This window comes from Macrobrachium nipponense, chromosome 24, assembly GCF_015104395.2.
Source record: "Macrobrachium nipponense isolate FS-2020 chromosome 24, ASM1510439v2, whole genome shotgun sequence".
Classification (NCBI taxonomy): Eukaryota; Metazoa; Arthropoda; class Malacostraca; order Decapoda; family Palaemonidae; genus Macrobrachium; species Macrobrachium nipponense.
Window position 1 is genome coordinate 33273012 of NC_061091.1, and position 18650 is coordinate 33291661.

The window sequence follows — 18650 nt, forward strand, 5'->3', positions numbered from 1 at the left end:
TATATACATATATATATATATATATATATATATATATATATATATATATATATATATAATTCTATTTTACTCTAAGTAAATGTTTCTTTCATCACTTTTTACTTTTAAACAAACGAAACCAATGGGATGTAATTTAACTTTTTACTTTTTAGAATACTGATAATAATGTATAACAATACTGAAACTAAAGTTAAATGGAATGGTATTTATTCTGATAGATTCAAATTTCAAAATGAAGTAAAACAGTGAGGGATAATGACCCCAATATAGTTTACTTTGTATGCAGATGTTTTAACAGAGAAGATTATAAAAACAAATGTAGGTTGTTACATCGGTGACGTCTGTGCAGCAGGTTTGGTGTATGCTGACGATATTATTTTGCTCTCTCCCACATGACGATGCAGGCAAATTTTGCTGGGTGTTTGTGAAAGTTTTAGTCGTGAATATGAGTTAACATTTAACCCTGACAAATGTGAAGCTTTTTTGTTCGGTGAAACTGATATTCCTGTACAACTGACATTTTTTGGAACACAGCTAAAGGTTGCGAAGACGGGCAAACTTTTGGGACGTGTTCTGGCCAACATAAGATATATATTTAATGCAAGTCCAATAATCACTGATGTAAAATGTAAGACTAATGGCATTTTTTGTCATTTTAATTTTTCGTCTGCTGACGCCAGTGTTAAACTATGTAATACTCATTGTTCCCGTTATTATGGTTCACAGTTCATTGATTTACAAAGCCCGATGTGAACAAGCTTAATGTAGCCTGGAGGGTTTCGTTCCGTAGGGTTCTCGGAATAAACCCGCGTATACTACACTCGCTCCAGACTGTTCCCATCTCTTTTGTCCAGTCACGGACATTTTCTAAGAATGGATTCAATCATGAATCAAAAAATTTTTTTTTTTATTTCAGTAACTGATTTGTTCTTAATTAATCAGTTATGTATAAAAATGTGTCATCTATTTTGTTAAACACAAATATCGATGTCGATGTCAGCAATTTGTTACATAACAAGGGTTGCTGGTTGCCGGGGGCAAAGTCTTTTATGGCGCCCCCATGGGGGAGGGGGGCCGGGGGTAGGACTATTTTTATTTGAGTGTGCTAATCTTGACAGGAAATATTTGCCTTCATATTTTAGATATATTGTTTTGAAAACAAAACTTTCTAATTTGCAAAGTAATATTCTAGGATTATAGAGCACAACCAAATGTGCAAAACAAAATTGTTTATTTTACATATAATAGATATACTGTAATTAATTAATCATTATCCCTCATAAATAAATTCGAAAATGTTGATAAGATAACTTGAATGTAGATCATAGTAAAGCATCACAATAACCAGTAACTCTTAATAACCGAAGGCAAATGGCCAATTAAATAAATTTGACTGAAAAAGGAGTTAAACATTAGGGAATACAGGGCGCTAAGAAAATCATGAAAATGTATAATTTCTTGCCAGCATAGAAATTAATAGTAGAAAAAAGAGATCTTGTGGTAAAGACTGAATAATTTTAATGCCTGAAAAGAAAACTGATAAGAACAAAGATGAATTAGTTCACTAACTATAAACCTTACTTTTCTTTAAAGAATGTTTAACATGCGTCAAAATAATGAAAAAAAAAACATAAAAGTGATGGATGCTTAGGATCAACTATATGCAAAGAAATAAAACGGTATAAAGGTATTAGAATGTATAGATAATTAGACAAATATTGATAACAGAAAACCTAAACAAAGAAAAAGATTGACAATGAATTGTACGACATTAAGTTTTGATGCACGTTGCAATGTGTTTACTGCAATGTGTTTACAGTTTTATCTTTCTAGCTTTTACAGCCGCTAATTTGTCTATCACGTCCTCAAAGTTTATTTTGCTTACGATCTCTTGCTCAACACATAGTGGAGTTAAAGCTGACAATCTCTCTCCCCACAGATGTTTGCAGATACGACAAGATAAATTTCAACTTGCTAGATGATCGCTCACAACTAGCAATTGATACTGCAATGGTCAGCCGTATTTGAAGAACAACTCGAAGGTTTGGAAAAACCTTTTCATCTCCAAATTGTACAATGAAACAGAGTCATTCCTCTGAGTTAGTGATCAGAACATCATCTCGTGTTTTAAGTAGCATTCTGCAATCTACAATTTCGCTGAACAGTTCCAAGCCATCTAAGTCAGTGTCATAGAAACTTGCCACAATAGTGCACCTTTCTTTGGTGTATGCTTCATTGGTTGGAGATAGCAACTCTTTGATATCCAAAAGAAATCCAAATTATGAATCCAAGTTACGCAATCCGATGAACCGTTCGCCCATTTCATTATGCACTCTCTCAATAATACCTTTTAGCAGAAGTTGCATCTCATTTTCTGCTGAGAGGCCTCCAGGTTCACCAGACATTTTTTTCTTCATTCCACATCGTCGGGCAATTCTCACATCCCAAGCAAGACAGAGCTCCTTTCCTTTTTTGGTAGATGTCTGGAAGATATCCTCCCGATTACCAAGGAAATAAACTTGCAACGCCTGGATATCTTGTGCTGCCTCATGGAAATTCATTTTTGGATCCTGCAGCTTCTTCTGGACTCTGTCAACCTTGGTAAATAAAATGTTCCAAAAACATAGTGCTGCAAAGAAATCAAATGTCAAAATTCTGCTCAATAGCTGTGTTTTCTGGTATCTGCTGTATAATTCAAATCAATTCCGATGGTCCCCCACATTTTCATGTAAGGTTCCATTCAGCTTTCACAGATATAGGCAAATTCTTCTTTAATCTCCTCCATCTATAGGTCGACCTTGAAAAGAAAATATAAACTGCCTGCACAGTTCCAAAAAATTTGACCATCACCACCTCATGACTAGCAGAATGGGAGACCGGACAATTTGCCGTAAACAAATTTGCCGTAGGACAATTGATTGTAAGAAATATATATTGCCGTAAGAAAAATTGCCGTACGGATATTTTGCCGCAAGGACATTTCGCCGTAAAATGTATATGCTTTGTCAAGTATAGATTAAAAAAAAAAGAATGAAGAAAGAGAGGAGAGAGAGAGAGAGAGAGTGAGTGAATGAGTGAGAGAAAGAGAGAGAAGGGTCGTTATAAATTTTGACACCCGTCGTTAAATGTTTAAATGAGGTCATTACAAATTCGGTAGTTTACCATATTTTTTTTTTAATCTTAAACCTTTGTATTATCTACTTTTATCAGTTGAAACTTAAACCCCTACGATGCCGTACACTATCAAAAGCACCAGAGGTTGTGATAAGCTCGTAGATGATTCCAACTTCATTTACAGGCAAGAAAGAGAATATGGAGGCAAGGTTTATTGGAAGTTTGTTGAAAAAAAACTGCAAAGCAAGAGTACATACAAGACGGAATATTGAAGAGATTTCAATCTTTAAAACTGTAAGTGAGCATACCCATCCAGCGAACCCAAGCAAACATAAAATGCAAAAAACAATTGCACATATGAAAGAAAATGCACTGAAATCCCAGCTAGCTTCAAGATCATTGATTGGTGCTGCATGCGAGGAATTAGAAAATGCAGGACGCTCTCTCTCTTATGCCATCAACTTCAAATTTGTCAAGAAACATAAGAAGATGGAGACAAAAAGAAGAAAAGGCCCCTCCTATTCCAAGAACAAGAATCGGTTATGTAATTCCCGAAGAATTTGCGTGTTTACAAAACGGAGAAAGATTTTTACTTTATGATATTGGAATGGAAGATGAAAACAGAATGTTGATCTTTGGTACGATTGTAGGGTTACACGATCTAGAAAGACATACAAATTGGTCATGCGATGGAACATTTAAGGTTTGTCCTGAAATCTTCTATCAGTTATATACTCTACATGTCAACATAGGACATGCATGCATCCCACGAGTTTACGGTCTCCTTCCGAATAAGACTAAGGAATCTTACAATACGTTTTTTCAAAAGGTTAAAGATTTACTCGAGTCCCTAGAACCTGAAAATCTAATGATTGATTTCGAACCAGCTAGTTTTTTAAGTTTTTCTGACATTTTCCCTTCTGCAAATGTAACAGGCTGTTATTTTCATTTCTGTAAGAATGTTTACAGAAAAGTGACAGATATTGGGCTTAAGGTTCGATATCAAAGTGATTGTGCTTTTAATACAAAAGTAAAGTGCCTTATGGCACTTGCATTCATACCGTCTTCAGACATCATTGATGCATTTATAGAGTTGGTTGATGACGATGACTTACCACAAGAACTAGTTGCATATTTTGAAACTCATTACTTTGAGGGAGAGAGAGGGAGGGGACCTCGTCGTCGTAGAGTTTCTCCAACTTTTCCTATCGAACTTTGGAATGTTTATCAAAGAACCCTAGATCAGCTGGCTAATACCAACAATGGAGTAGAAGGGTTCCATAATGCGCTTCAAGCATCTGTGACCAATACGCATCCAAATTTATGGAAACTCATCAATGTATTGGAAAATGAAGAATATCTTTCTAAAAAGAAGATAATCGATGCAGAAAGAGGTGAAACAGCAGTCAAGAAAAAATACAGAAATGTTTATAAGCGCATACTAAGTATTGTCAGAGGTTATGATCAAAATGCAAAACAACATTATTTACGAGCAATTGCTATGATTTTTAGCTTTGAATTTTTTTTTAGAAAACTTTTTAAATAAAGTGTGTGGTCTTTTTTTTTATCCTTTTCTTATATATATTTATAATTAAATGAATACATGAAAATCAATTAAAAGTGATAAATATACTTGAAGATAACTATATGAATATAGTTACATTGATCTCTAAAAGAAATAAGCTAAAAACTAAAATACATTTTACGGCGAAATGTCCTTGCGGCAAAATATCCGTACGGCAGGTTTTCTTACGGCGAAAAGTCTTACAATCAAATGTCCTACGGCAAATTTGTTTACAGCGAATTGTCCTAGCTCCAGCAGAATGAACCCCAGCCAAATTTAGTGAGTGGTTGTTACATTTCACATATATTGCTTTAGGGTTTATTGTAGCAAGTCTTTGTTGTACTCCTGATTTGTGTCCAGACATGACAGCAGCATTATCATAACACTGAGAATTAACACATAATGATGACATTTATGTATAACAGCATTAAAGGAAGTCAATCTTCATTAAATATAAAATATGGACTGAAAACTCATAAAAACTTAAAGATTCTAAGATACTGGTTTCATCACCCCACTTCCCCCAAAATAATTGTCTTCCCAACTTCAATTTGGCGACTCCTCAATGCTGCGCCCAGGGACATATGCCCCCGCCCCCCTCACGACGCCTTTGATAGACTGCAAGAAGAACACCGTGTTTACCTATTATGAAGAAGAAGAAACTATTTTTACTTTAGACTTTCTCTGTGATGAAGAAGAGTTTATTTTTGTAATTTTGTTTTTTTCTATTTTAAATAAATATGTATTATTCATGTAATTATATGTAATTGCATATGAATAAAGATATGAATTTGAATTTATTTCGCTAGAAAAAAAAAAAAACATCCAGATTTTACGATATGAAAATTACTATTTTAGTTAAGTTTTACCTGTGCACTGCACGAACGGTTTCGTAATCTGGAAAGTTGTTATCTTCTTTGCACATTTTTATGCAACATACCAGGGAGGTATGGACCTGGAAACCCCATCGAAGTTCCGATGCCCCAGACATCCATTGAACTAGACACTAACAGTACTAGATGCCTAAAAACATGCTCTCATGGGAGGTAGAGGGGGAGGGAGTTGCGATGGACGTTGCCAAATCTTGCAGGGAAGTTTTGCAACAGGTTTTACCCCGTGCTTCCCTCGATTTCGCTAAAAATTGATCCTAATGTATAGATTTACCAAGGAAATAAATTTTGTATTTGTAATTATATTGTCAATGAAGCAGAAGAATAATATGGTTAATAATTGCATTAGATGTTTACCGATATCAAATGCAAACGTTTTTCGAGGCTTTCTAAGCAGATCGCTTGACAATCCAGTTTCAAAATAGATCGTTGGCAACTCTCCCCTCTGGAACGATCCTCCTATAAATGGAAGGTCGCAGGGCAGACTGACATACTTCCAGATTCAGCTAAGGAAGAAGCATAACTCCTATTCACCATGAAAACTGTAAGTATAAAATAAAACATATCATTTATTTTAGTGAATGAATAAAAATCCGAAGGTTCGTTATATATTTCAATCTGCATTGCATTCAAAACAATAACATACCACAAAAGTCCAATAACTTAAGTTCTCAAGTTTCTAACTGAGATTTTGCACATTAATTCTCCTTGCTCCATTTACAGATCAGCGTTGCCCTGTTGGCGTTGGTGGCCCTTTTTGCCCTGATGGAGGTCACTGGAGCCCTGCCAGCACCCGAGCCTAACCGACGCTTCTTCTTTGGAGGCAGTCCCTACGGCTTCGGCGGTTACGGCTATAGACCCTTCGGATACGGCTTCGGCTACGGCGGATACGGCGGAAGCTTTGGAAGCTTTGGCGGTGGATTTGGTGGATACAGTGGTGGTTTCTTCGGTTGATAAACATCTTGTCTTCCATGAAGATACTGGAAGTTAGAATATTAATGACTGTCATGAAATATTTTTTGTTTGGAAATTGGAAGACTGACAGCTTTATGTAAATGAGAGATGATGTGTATATTTTTCTAAAAATAATAATAAATTTTCTACCTCTTAAAATAACTTTTGATATTTTTCTCCTCTTCTTATGATGCAAACTGAAGTAAAATTCAGTTTGCATTGTCTTTTAATTTGTTGCAATCTAGGTAATATTTTGACCCTATAATAAAACAAATTTTGGTAATATTCTCAATCAAATGAAATTATACCAAGCACATTTTATTTTAATATTAAATGAAGGTAAGATTAGTTAAGGTACCATAGACTATGTAGCCAAAAATGTTACATTATTAATGGCTGAGGATTTATAGCACAAAATTAGACAATCACACTCACAATTTTTCTACGATATGTCGGAGGTCATGGTGTACAATAAACAGGCCCACTGTGACGTGTGGCAATAGTAAAGGAAGGTAGCTGTATTTAACAGTGGAATGGAAAACTGTCTTTCACTTCCTGATATGTGTATCAAATCTTACATTGCATTTCTTGCTATTGAAATATACTGTAAGGTCAGGGTACAATAAAAAATCTTCAGAAAAATTTAAGAGCTTCATGATATGTAGCAGAATAAGATAAATCCTTTTAGAATAGCAACAACCCACAAACTATTGGCAACAACGGTAAACTTAAAACATCAACATCATAAGCTCTTGTTAAGAATAAAAACCAAAAAGACCTTATAAGTTATCTTTAAGAATCTTAACGTTATCAAGACGAAAAGATGAAGTAAGCGCTCTATGTAAGGCAAAATACGCCCGCCATTGCTTTCACGTCATATGCAGGAGGACAGTTATTAACAAATGAATTAACCTGAGAGACCTTTTCCTGGCATTACTCCTCAGCAGGGATATTGAAGGCTTGGATCTTGATACCTTGATAACCACAGGCTTTAAAGCTGCGTAAATCAGGAGTCTGTGGTTATTTAGGTGCCTCAAATTATCCCTGATAGGGGTTGTTGAGCGATCTCGACTGCGCTTATATATGGGCAATGTTGTGGTTTGTTCACGGCCTCCGTTTTCTCTTTGCTGTGACTTTCTTTTATTTTATTATTTGTTTATCAATTACTGTGATCCAATTCGTCATAAGATACGCTGGGTTTATTATAATTCTAACGCGTTTATGCATAGCAGCAAGATGTGAATGGACTCCATTGTGGTTAGAAAAAATAACTTCGCGAAAAGCTTTTCTTTCTACAGGCGATTTAGCAAGCACGAATACCTGGGACTAATATTGACATTTGATGACGGATTCTGCGTAACTGTTGCTACATAATTTTGATCATTTTTCACTCCACAAAATTAACACGTAATTTGAAGCTTAATACAATTATACCGCCTTGGTTAGTGTATTTCCTAATTTTCTATATATATCTCACTATAAAGAGAATCATAGCGCATGAGGGTATAAAAACTTACCTCGAAGTAGTGGTTACAATTTCCATTGTTCATTTGTAAGATTTAAATATAATGATCAAATGAACGTCTTAAATGTCATTGAGCGAATTGCTTCCTAACGGGCAGAACTTATTGCTAATTAAACAAAATGTCACTCAGGTGTCTTACAACAAGTACAAAGTGCGTCTCACATACAGACTTAATCTGTGGAGTTTGACATCTGTCTCGAAAGGTAACGGTACTTTCTCTGAATAACGAATGGATTATGTAATAGTGCTCTCGTTCAAAAAGATTAGTAAGAATTTATTGCTGTATTTTAGGGCCGATCTGCATTCTTCTAGTATTTTATGATACCAGGAAAAAAAACTTGATTGTAAGTCTAGAATCTACGCGCCTTCCTGCCAGACCGTCTGCTTGAACGAGTTAGCAAAGTAATAGGTCACACTCTTAGCCCAAAATGTCTATCTGACAAATATCCTTGAGAATGGATATGATTTTGTGCTCACCCATATTATCTTCATCTCTGTTTTAGACTTATTTCTCCAAATGCCACTAAATATCGAGCCTCCGCACTGAGCTACTCAAATAGTATTACTCGTCCACATAAAATGCCGAAATTGCTACACATCACAAGACATTTGGAAATTGATTTTACTTGATTTACACCACAGGAAGGAGAAAAGGTATCGAACATTTGTTTCAAGGGATAAAACACTTTATTATAATCGATAGGAAATATACTTCAACTTTTCATTTCGACCACTATTTAGATTTTGTGTCAGAAGAGAGTTTAAGGAGGTAACTGGTACTGCAATTATCTTCACTGAAGAAGTTTATCAACCATAAAATCCACCAAGGCCACCAAGGACTCCAAATACACTGCCGTATCCGCCGTAGCCAAAGCCGTATCCGAAGGGTCTATAGCCGTAACCGCCGAAGCCATAAGGACTGTCCAAAGAAAAGCGTCGGCTAAGTTCAGGTGCTGGCATGGTTCCAGGGGCCTCCATCAGGGCAAAAAGGACCACCAACAGGGCAACACCCATCCATCTTCAAAGGGAACCAAAGAAGTAATAATTGGTAAATCCTTCAGAACTGAAAGGAAGACACCAAGTTTTGTTGCTAACAAGTATGATCCAGAATCTTGTATATACACATGCGACACTTATTACTAGAATTATTCTGTTCATACATTCAGCTATTTTATTATCAAACGGTCTTATGTACTCATTGCTTATTCTACTTAATGTATAAATGTAGTACTTGGGCAAACAATTATGAATTATGCAGATGGTGGGTGCGTGTGTGTGTGAGAGAGAAGTGCAATTCTCATAACTTTGGCGAATACAAACCATTTCACGGAAGTTGAAGTACCTATCACAAACACATTAATTTGCAATATTATTTTCTGACTTTTACGAAAGAAATATCTTATATTAATCTTACCTTACCTTGGTACGAGACATGATAGCCAGTGCAATGGCAGTGTACATTTATCATGAGAAAGTAAACCATATATTTTCTTAATTTTTTCTTATTATAATTGTCTCAATTATTTGTTTAGAGTTAGCGCTGTAAACATCATCATTTATGAGAAACAACAAAAGAGCCACTAAAAATGTGTTGGTGAACATTATGTAGTATTACTCATAATTACTGTTATAATGTGTATTCATTGTATCCTACTAATTAACACTTTTCATTTCAAATACAAAAGTACTTTTGTTCAGTAACTGAATACATCAAATAATTTCTCAGCAATGATTTTATTTCTAATGCTTTTTATATGTTTATAATGTATTTATATCAGATGGGATTACGAGAAAATTTTCTGAAATATCAAAGGTACGGTACGGCCACTGAAAAAGGTTAAGAACCACTGGTCCAATGCGACCTTATGTTCATCCGCAACCTATCCCTTTGGATTGCCGTCTCAAGGTCGGCTCGGCCAACGCGGAACCAGAAGAACTTATTTCTGGTGATAGAAATTTATTTCTCGATATAATCTGGTTCGGATCCCACAATAAGCTGTAGGTCCCGTTGCTAGGTATCCAATAGGTTCCTAGTTACGTAAAAATATCTAATCCTTCGGGCCAGCCCTAGGAGAGCTGTTAATCAGCTCAGTGGTCTGGTAAAACTAAGATATACTTAACCTTTTCTTTGTGTCTCAAGGACATTCATGTTGTTAAGAAACTTCGGGCATACCGATGACGACATCGGGCTAAACCCGGACGTGAACTGGTTTCTGATGTTGATACACGTTATTGGTTCTTCTTCACAGACTTCCCACGCGATTGTCATCCTTATTATAAAGTCGTTTCTTACGTTTTGCAACGATTCATACAAATTTTAGTATGCATTGATCGCATACATACCGACAGGTAATCACACAAATACACTTACATGCACGCGTACACACACGCATATATATATATTTGCAAACACACTTACACACACAGATACACATACACACACACCTATATATATATATATATATATATATATATATATATATATATATATATATATATATATATATATATAATATAACATTTCGATAAATTTTCATATTGTTCATCTTGTGGGGAATTGTTCGGGAAAAGGAATTATAGGGTGTTTAAGGAAACCAGTTAGAACAGAAAATCACTGACCTTAGTCACGAAGCTCTTACACCTTCGCACATGTTTAAAAACACACACACACATACACACACATTATATATATATATATATATATATATATATATATATATATATATATATATATAGGTGTGTGTGTATGTGTGTGTGTGTGTTTTTAAACATGTGCGAAGGTGTAAGAGCTTCGTGACTAAGGTCAGTGATTTTCTGTTCTAACTGGTTTCCTTAAACACCCTATAATTCCTTTTCCCGAACAATTCCCCACAAGATGAACAATATGAAAATTTATCGAAATGTTATATGCCCATTGATGAGCCTCTCCTGCTGCTGTGACAACTTGTTTGTAGACGACAGGGCAAAAGGATCATTCGTTGTCTGAATGATCATTCGTGTGATACGAACGCGGTTCTTAAATAGCCAAAACGAACTTTAATACTCCGTCTGCCTTCTATTTTATGAAGTTATTTTCCTTGAGTCCTCTTGTTATTCAAGAGAAGTTATAAGACATCGTAAAAAACCCATTTTAGTCATAACTTTTGAACTAGATGTATTCTTTGCATAACAGGAGGTAAAGCCAGAAATGAAATCAGTAGAAAGTTTTCTTTTCACAAGAATGGAGCCGCATTACCTACAAATGTTGTTTCCTGTTGATCACAGAACCTGGTAACAGCGCTGTTGCTGTCCAAATGTTCTCCCTAAACCTGAATGTAACAAGGCGTGATCCGACTTCCAGCTTACTCGGAATACGTGCAAGATTTTCCCCTCACGCATAATTTGTAAACATTATCTTCCTAAATTTTAAGGCAAATTAAAATGTGATAAACCTACGGTCACATAAAGCCTTGTTTCACCAACGAATATTAAAATAATTATGTGATATTTTATTAGAAATAATTTTTCTGTACTGCTTCTGTACATATTCTTTATTGTTTGCATTTTCACGCTAATAAACAAATCATAAATATCCTATCCTGAAATTTCTGTATCTTTAACTCAACACGAAACACCTTTTTCAGACCTGTTTAGGCTCTTCATAGACCTTTCCTACCCCTTCGCAACAACAACAACAACAATAACAACAACAAATAGTTTGTAGGCCTTCTTAATGGAAGTATTTTCAAGTACCTGAATTTTGAAACGACTTGTCCTTTCAAAAATAGTCTGATTCAGAGGAAGTTTTTTGCACAGGGCTTCATCCTATTAAATATAGACTGCGCAAATTCACTCACCTATTTATACGAAACCACATAATAAATACGTAGCAGACAATCTTGCACTACTATTGGTGCTCCTTCAAAATCAAGGTTCCATGCAAGAATTTACGTGTAACTGGTCAAGATTATAAAAGAAATCGACTGCAAATTCAAGTAAAATAAAAAATGAAAATAAGCCGAAGCCAAAAGGCAGACACTTGCCCGTCTTGAAGGTAATCGTCTGACAACAAGAACTGGAGCCAAAATGCGTTGAATTTCCACGAGAGGAACCGGATTTTCTGGTCCACCGGCTTCACTGCATATACAATGAAATTTCCCAATTCTCTGTCTTCATGTTTTATTTGATCGTTTTTATCTCAACTGAACCAGACTCACTTGAGCTTTCAGTATCAAAATTTGTCCGTCGTCTATCTGATTGTGTCTTTATGTCTGTCTCATATTTATCTGTTGTCTCTCTGTTCATGCTTCAAAAATTCTCCAGACTCACAGCGTCTTTTCCAACTTTGGATAAAGAGTATACAAAAATTTATCAAATGAACCCCCCAAGAACGTTAGCAAGACGAGATCATAAAGAATTGATATTTCTAAAATATCTTTTTCTCTAAAAAACCAGAACTTTCACGAAGGTATCTTTGTAGGATATGTGCTAGCCTCAAGTTTGCTGAAATCATACTCCTTTTACAGGGTACGCCGAGATAAGTCCAAAATCATTACGTCGAATTTTACTTGGGAAAAATCCTTACAAATCACCTTCTTAAGTAAAATAAATCTATAAATCGTGAGCTTCATTAACAAAAATCCTCATGTCATATAAACCGAAGAAGATCCGGGTGACTGAGGTAAGTTTTTACTTCAACTTCCCTTAAAGGCTTTATTTTTCATCACGAAACCTACGAATTTTAGCACTTCCGAATACTTTAATGTCGGCGCCAAAGGAATTTGTGAGGCCTAGAGGTTCAGCAGGACATCAGCACTCTTATTTTGTTGAGATACCATGATTTCAAACAGAGGACTACCAAAGCCCTTTTATTCTCTATACTGAAAAATTGGAGATTTGTGAACGGTCTTCTTGGTACTACCATTCATGATGTACAAAGGATTAAGGAACGCTGTAATGCTCCTTTTCAATGTCGAGCTTTATGACAACATTCTTTTTTATCAGCAACAGCTGATGTATATATTGCTGCACTTTACAGATTTGTTGGTGTTTAGCTTTGTACTTGTGTTTTTATTAATCTGCTTCTCTTTGTTTTTATTGGCATGTTGTTTATTGTTTGCCTGTTGTGCAAGTTAATTGCTGTTTAGGATTGTCAGAAAAAAATGTGTTGATAAATAATATAATTTTTTTTTTTTTTTTTTTTTTTGCCAAGTATACACTTTAACCCTTTGAAGGAGGGGCTTCAGAAGGGTAAGGCTTTCCGAATTCTCAGCAAGTCTGTCAGGATTAGGCATTGCACCTTCTTTTCCGTAAATCGAACAAACGCCTCTAGTACACACTTAGAGCTAGGTGAGCTAGTGTGTGGTAGGCCTGAAGCGAACCACAGACCTCGAAAAAGTGAACAGAGAGTATGTCTTCTATACTTCATGATTGGCTGAAGAACATCTGACTTCGATGGTGAATACAGAGGGGGTTGTGTGGAAATTAAAGTTTTCTGTGTTAAAACAGACTTCACATATTCTTCAAGGCACTTGTGTAATTTCTAATTCTTCAGATGGCTTCTAACAGGATGTTGTTCATAAAATTAATTGACGAAATAGCAGGGAACTTTTTTTTATCAGCCTTGAATCTACTATGGTCACCTTAACCTCTGAAGTCGCCAATGCATCCATATCCAAAGAGTTTGCTCGCTGTAACCATAACCACCGAAGCCATAGGGCCCTTGTCCAAACAAGAAATACCTGTTAGTTTCGGTGCTGGCCTAGCAACAACTCCTTCTCGTTAAGACAAAAGCGCCACCAACGGCGACAGTGTATTAGCGACCTGGAATTAAGTTAAAGAGACATCAATATTAAAATCTGTAAATGGTCGTCAAACTTAATTAACTGAGTGTGCATATAACTGAGTTAAGAATGCGCGGATATTAGAATAAATGAAAGGGGCTTATGAGTAGTACTCAACATGTGATTAGGGTCACTAAGCCAGCAGGGAACCCTTGAGGGTTGAGAGTGTAGGGATGAAGGAACAAAAAGCAGCCAACTACAGGATAATGAAAAGTGGTTTATTAGAAGTTTAGTTGCGGAACAATGGAGATCATCAAATTAAGGAGGTTGAACAGGGTCAACAGTGATAAAACAAGTAAAAATTATCATATATATTTGAAAATAAAGCTAATCTAAGAAACAAAATAAAGTAGCACGTTACTGCGTTTTCTTCAGAATTTATGTCTGTAACTATTATCCTAGTTCCTCCCTTCCCGCCATCAGATATTTGACTTTGCTGTTACCAAGTGCATCTACCTACATTGCCATTAATGCTGTCAATTTATTTAGAATCTCTCTCTCTTTTATTTTTTTTTTTTTTTTTTTTTTTGCATATCAAACGCACACACACACCAACGCACCCAACCTTATGACTAAGCATCTTTGTGTTAATTCGGATCTTTATATCTTTAATTCGAGCACGAGTTGTGGTCCTAGATACGCCCGTCTCATGCAGACAAGATAAGAAGCCAGAGTCGCAGAAAAAGTAGATTCCTTGAAGGACGGAGGGTTGGCTGGAACTTTGAATTGCTTTGTGCCCCAACCAATTCTTGCAGGACAGGTTAGCGGCAAGCTCTTTCCCGTCTTCCATTTTTAGCGACAGGAATTTTCCATAATATAGTGCATAAATATCGTTGTTTGTGCATGGACAGAGAAGAACTTTCATTTCTTGCAATGATGCTGTCCCAAAGGAAATACTGACGACAACAACAATTACATTAAATAACAAATATCGATATCAGCTGTAAATGTATTACAAAATCTTTCTACGCAAAAGACCACTTTACAATCCGGTTTTAAAACTGATCGTTGGCAACCTCCACAAAAGATCGGACTGTGTATAAATATACAAGCTCGAAAAGGATCAGAACGTATTACATCTTCCAGGATCTTCTGAGGAAGCTAAGAACCAGCAAACTCATCATGAAATCGGTAAGTTCCATTTAAAACTGTGAGCCATTTATAAGATTTCAAGAAACTTGGTGCAAATATGGTTTGTGTTTCAGAGACAATAAATTTTCCTGCAGTTTAAACAGAGACATATAATCTACAAGTAAAAATACTATATCTCTTATAGAGGACGCGTTTATTCTTTACTTCACGAGAAAATTCAAAAGAAGATTTAATACTTTGCATACAACTAGACTTTTATTAGGACAGGGGCGGATCTAGAAATCTTTTATGGGGGTTAGCACTTAGGATTTTAATGTATATATATGTGTGTACTCACATACGGTACATATATATCAATATTCATACATATATGCACACACACATATATGCAGACATAATATACATCAAATGCGTTTATAACATTTATTGTATGTACTGAATTACAAGAAGTTACAAGGATTAGGATGTCTCAGACTTATTAGTCCATCCGGGAGACACCATGCGCTCACTTATCTTTAGGAGCGGGCTTTACTGTTCATTCACAGCGTCCTAATGATTTTGTCTAGCTTTCTTTTGAACTATTCTACACTGCTGCTGTTTACAAGTTCTGGTGGCAGTTTATCCCATGTGTCACATATCTTGTACGTGAAGAAGTTCCCACAATGCAATGTGTTGTATCTCTTCAGTTCTAGTTTCCATCCATTATTTCTTGTCTGGTTTTCATTTAATGTCAAGAGGTTATGGTCTACTATTATTATGCCTTTCAGTATTTTGTCCTCGCAATCGTCGTGTTTCTAGGTCATACATGGCCAGGCTCTCTAGGCGCCTTTGGTAACCTATATGCCTGATGAATGGAATTATCTTTGTGGCTCTTGCTTGTACCCCTTCTAATCTATTTATGTCCTTTCTTAGTGTTGGTGACCAAAACTGTACTGCATATTCAAGATCTGGTCTAACTATTGATGTGTAGAGCTGCAGCACCTTTTTCTTATTTCTGTATCTGAACTGCCTCTTTATGTATCCCACTAGTTTCTGTGCCTTCTTTTCAGCGTTTATGCATTGTTTTGTGGATTTTAAGTCATTGGTAATAATAACTCTTAGGTCCTCTTCTTGTTCTACGCTATTTATGTCATTCCCAAGCAGCATGTAGTTGGCATGAGGTTTGTTTTGTTCCTATTTGTAACACTTTACATTTAACCAGGTTAAAAGGCATTTGCTATATTTTTACCACTCTCCTATTTTCCCTAGATAATTTTTTTAACTCTCCACTGTATCTGGGTCTGCTGCATTTACACCTAATTTGGTGTCATCTGCAAATTTGGCTGTCTTGTTTGTGAGGCCTACAATCTGACCATTCTGATTCTTCACCATTTATTACGACTCTCTATTTTCTATTAGTTAGCCAGTCTTCGATCCATTCTGCTATTTCTCCTACAATTCCTAAAGTTTCTTGTGTGGAACTTTGTCAAAGGCCTTTTGGAAATCTAAGAAGATTATATCTATTGTTCTACTGCTGTCGTAAATACCAAGCATGTTATGAAAAATCTCTAAGAGGTTTGATGGGCAAGATCTGTTTCGTCTGAAACCGTGTTGGCTGTTTAACAATAATTGAGAGAGAGAGAGAGAGAGAGAGAGAGAGAGAGAGAGAGAGAGAGAGAGAGAGAGATTATAATTCTGAAGATTGCAACTTTATTTCCAACATCTGCAGCTTACAAAGAAGTAGCAGGTAAAGTTTCTTTGGCAACTATATAATCATTAAATACATGCATAAAAAAATTACATAATTTTGTTTTCAGTGTTTCTATCAACATTTTACTTGAGTGCAGTGAGTACAACCTTAAATCCTCCACTGTATTAGGATCTATATGTATGGAAACGGGTTTGTTTAAGCACACAAACAACTATGTATTTATCTTAGACATACGAACAATCATTCGTACACACCTACATGCGTTACAGGAATATAGTTATCTTTATTCCCTTTTCAAACTTTGGTCTCATTACCGGATAATTCAAGTCTGAATCCATACCGAATAAATGGGAGTAGCAGGACTTCCATAGAATGTTATCACGATTCATGCTCCATCTCAACTCGATGCAGTAAATCCAACTTGAACATTATGTGAAGGTTTGGCAAACTGATTGATTTTTATTCCAATTACAGATCAGCGTTGCCCTGTTGGCGTTGGTGGCCCTTTTTGCCCTGATGGAGGTCACTGGAGCCCTGCCAGCACCCGAACCTAGCCGACGCTTCTTCTTTGGAGGTAGCCCCTACGGCTTCGGCGGTTACGGCTATAGACCCTTCGGATACGGCTTTGGCTACGGCGGATACGGAGGTGGTTTTGGAGGCTTTGGTGGCCTTGGAGGATTCTTCGGTTGATAAATATCTTCCTTGAAATTACGGGAAGGTAGAACATTAAAAACCTTCATGAAATCTTTATTTTTTATCAAAAGTAAATTCTTCTTAAAATTGTAATAAAACTTTCTACTTCCAAAGGTGCTTTTCAGTATATTATTCCCCTACAAAAATTAGCATTCTCAGTCAAAATAAAATCCAGTTTTATATATCTTGGGGATAGCAGTTATGGTACTTTACCTTTTGGAAATAGCTGCACCAGTGATCAATGTAAATGAGTCAAGTATAGATCTTGAGTACAGAAGCTTCTGGTTGACCAACACGAAGGCAGAATCAAATTAAATCAGAACAGGTGCAAACTCATATCTGACCTCAAGGTTACCTTCCGCATAAATATTTTGATCGAAAATGGCATCCATTATCCTAGCCACTTCCACTAAACAAGGCTTAGGGGTAAGAAGCAGGTGGCCAGATGCTGAAATATTTCCACATTGAGGCCAGAAGAAGGGAGATTGATCTTTCAATACTTCTAAATCAATTTTGAACAAGCATTGAAATATGTCTTTGATCTTTCTAATGACCTCTGAAGAAGCAAATTTGGTGATACATAGCAGAGGGTTGGCTTTCTTATTGACTAAAAATTACCCGACATAACATTACTTCATTTCTAATGCATCAAACTGATTCCCATACTACGCTATCATCAGGTCTTCAAGAAGCTGTTGTTTTCTTTCAGATATACTATCATTATTATCCTAAATACAAATCAAGAAGAAAGATTGTTATAATACATTTCATGAAACGTTATACTCTAATCCTTGAATATCTGAGATTCATGAGCGGAGAGAATTTTGTTTATGAAAAAGGATTTTGGATTATGGATTTTGCTGACAAACATCATCTACAATGTATTATTACTATACAACCCCTAATTTGAGAAGACGAATGCTAACCTAGGGTTTCCGACAAGGAAAATATCCATTATGCATTTCACTCGCCTTAAGTTATGGTATTTTGGAATAATCGTATCAGTATGAAATTTTGGCAGAGCCTTATTCATAACTTGCCTTAATTTTTGCTAGTATAATGCAGTACCTAAAGTAAACAATTAAATCTGTTTGGTCTTGAAAATAAGGAGAAATTCCAACTTCGAAGATTAGTAATTCGGGCGCAATTCCTTGTGACCCATCAATGACGTTAGCATAGTTCCACCCACCCACCACTCACTCTCTCTCTCTCCCTCTCTCTCTCATGGAAAATACAGCCACTTGAGCCTTGATTTCTACTTAAAAAATTTATATGTATCATGTATTGTGTATATATATATATATAT

The 18650-nt window shown here is 35.9% G+C and overlaps 2 long non-coding RNA genes across 2 annotated transcripts; both read left to right on the forward strand.

The window, feature by feature from the left end:
- The first annotated feature begins 6041 nt into the window (after positions 1–6041).
- Positions 6042–6684, forward strand: LOC135205568 (uncharacterized). The gene is made up of 2 exons (XR_010312553.1): positions 6042–6112; positions 6292–6684. It is a non-coding gene; the product is annotated as an uncharacterized LOC135205568 (long non-coding RNA).
- Positions 6685–14429: 7745 nt separating this feature from the next.
- LOC135205569 (uncharacterized) lies at positions 14430–17457 on the forward strand. The gene is made up of 2 exons (XR_010312554.1): positions 14430–15000; positions 17126–17457. It is a non-coding gene; the product is annotated as an uncharacterized LOC135205569 (long non-coding RNA).
- The last annotated feature ends 1193 nt before the right edge of the window (positions 17458–18650 follow it).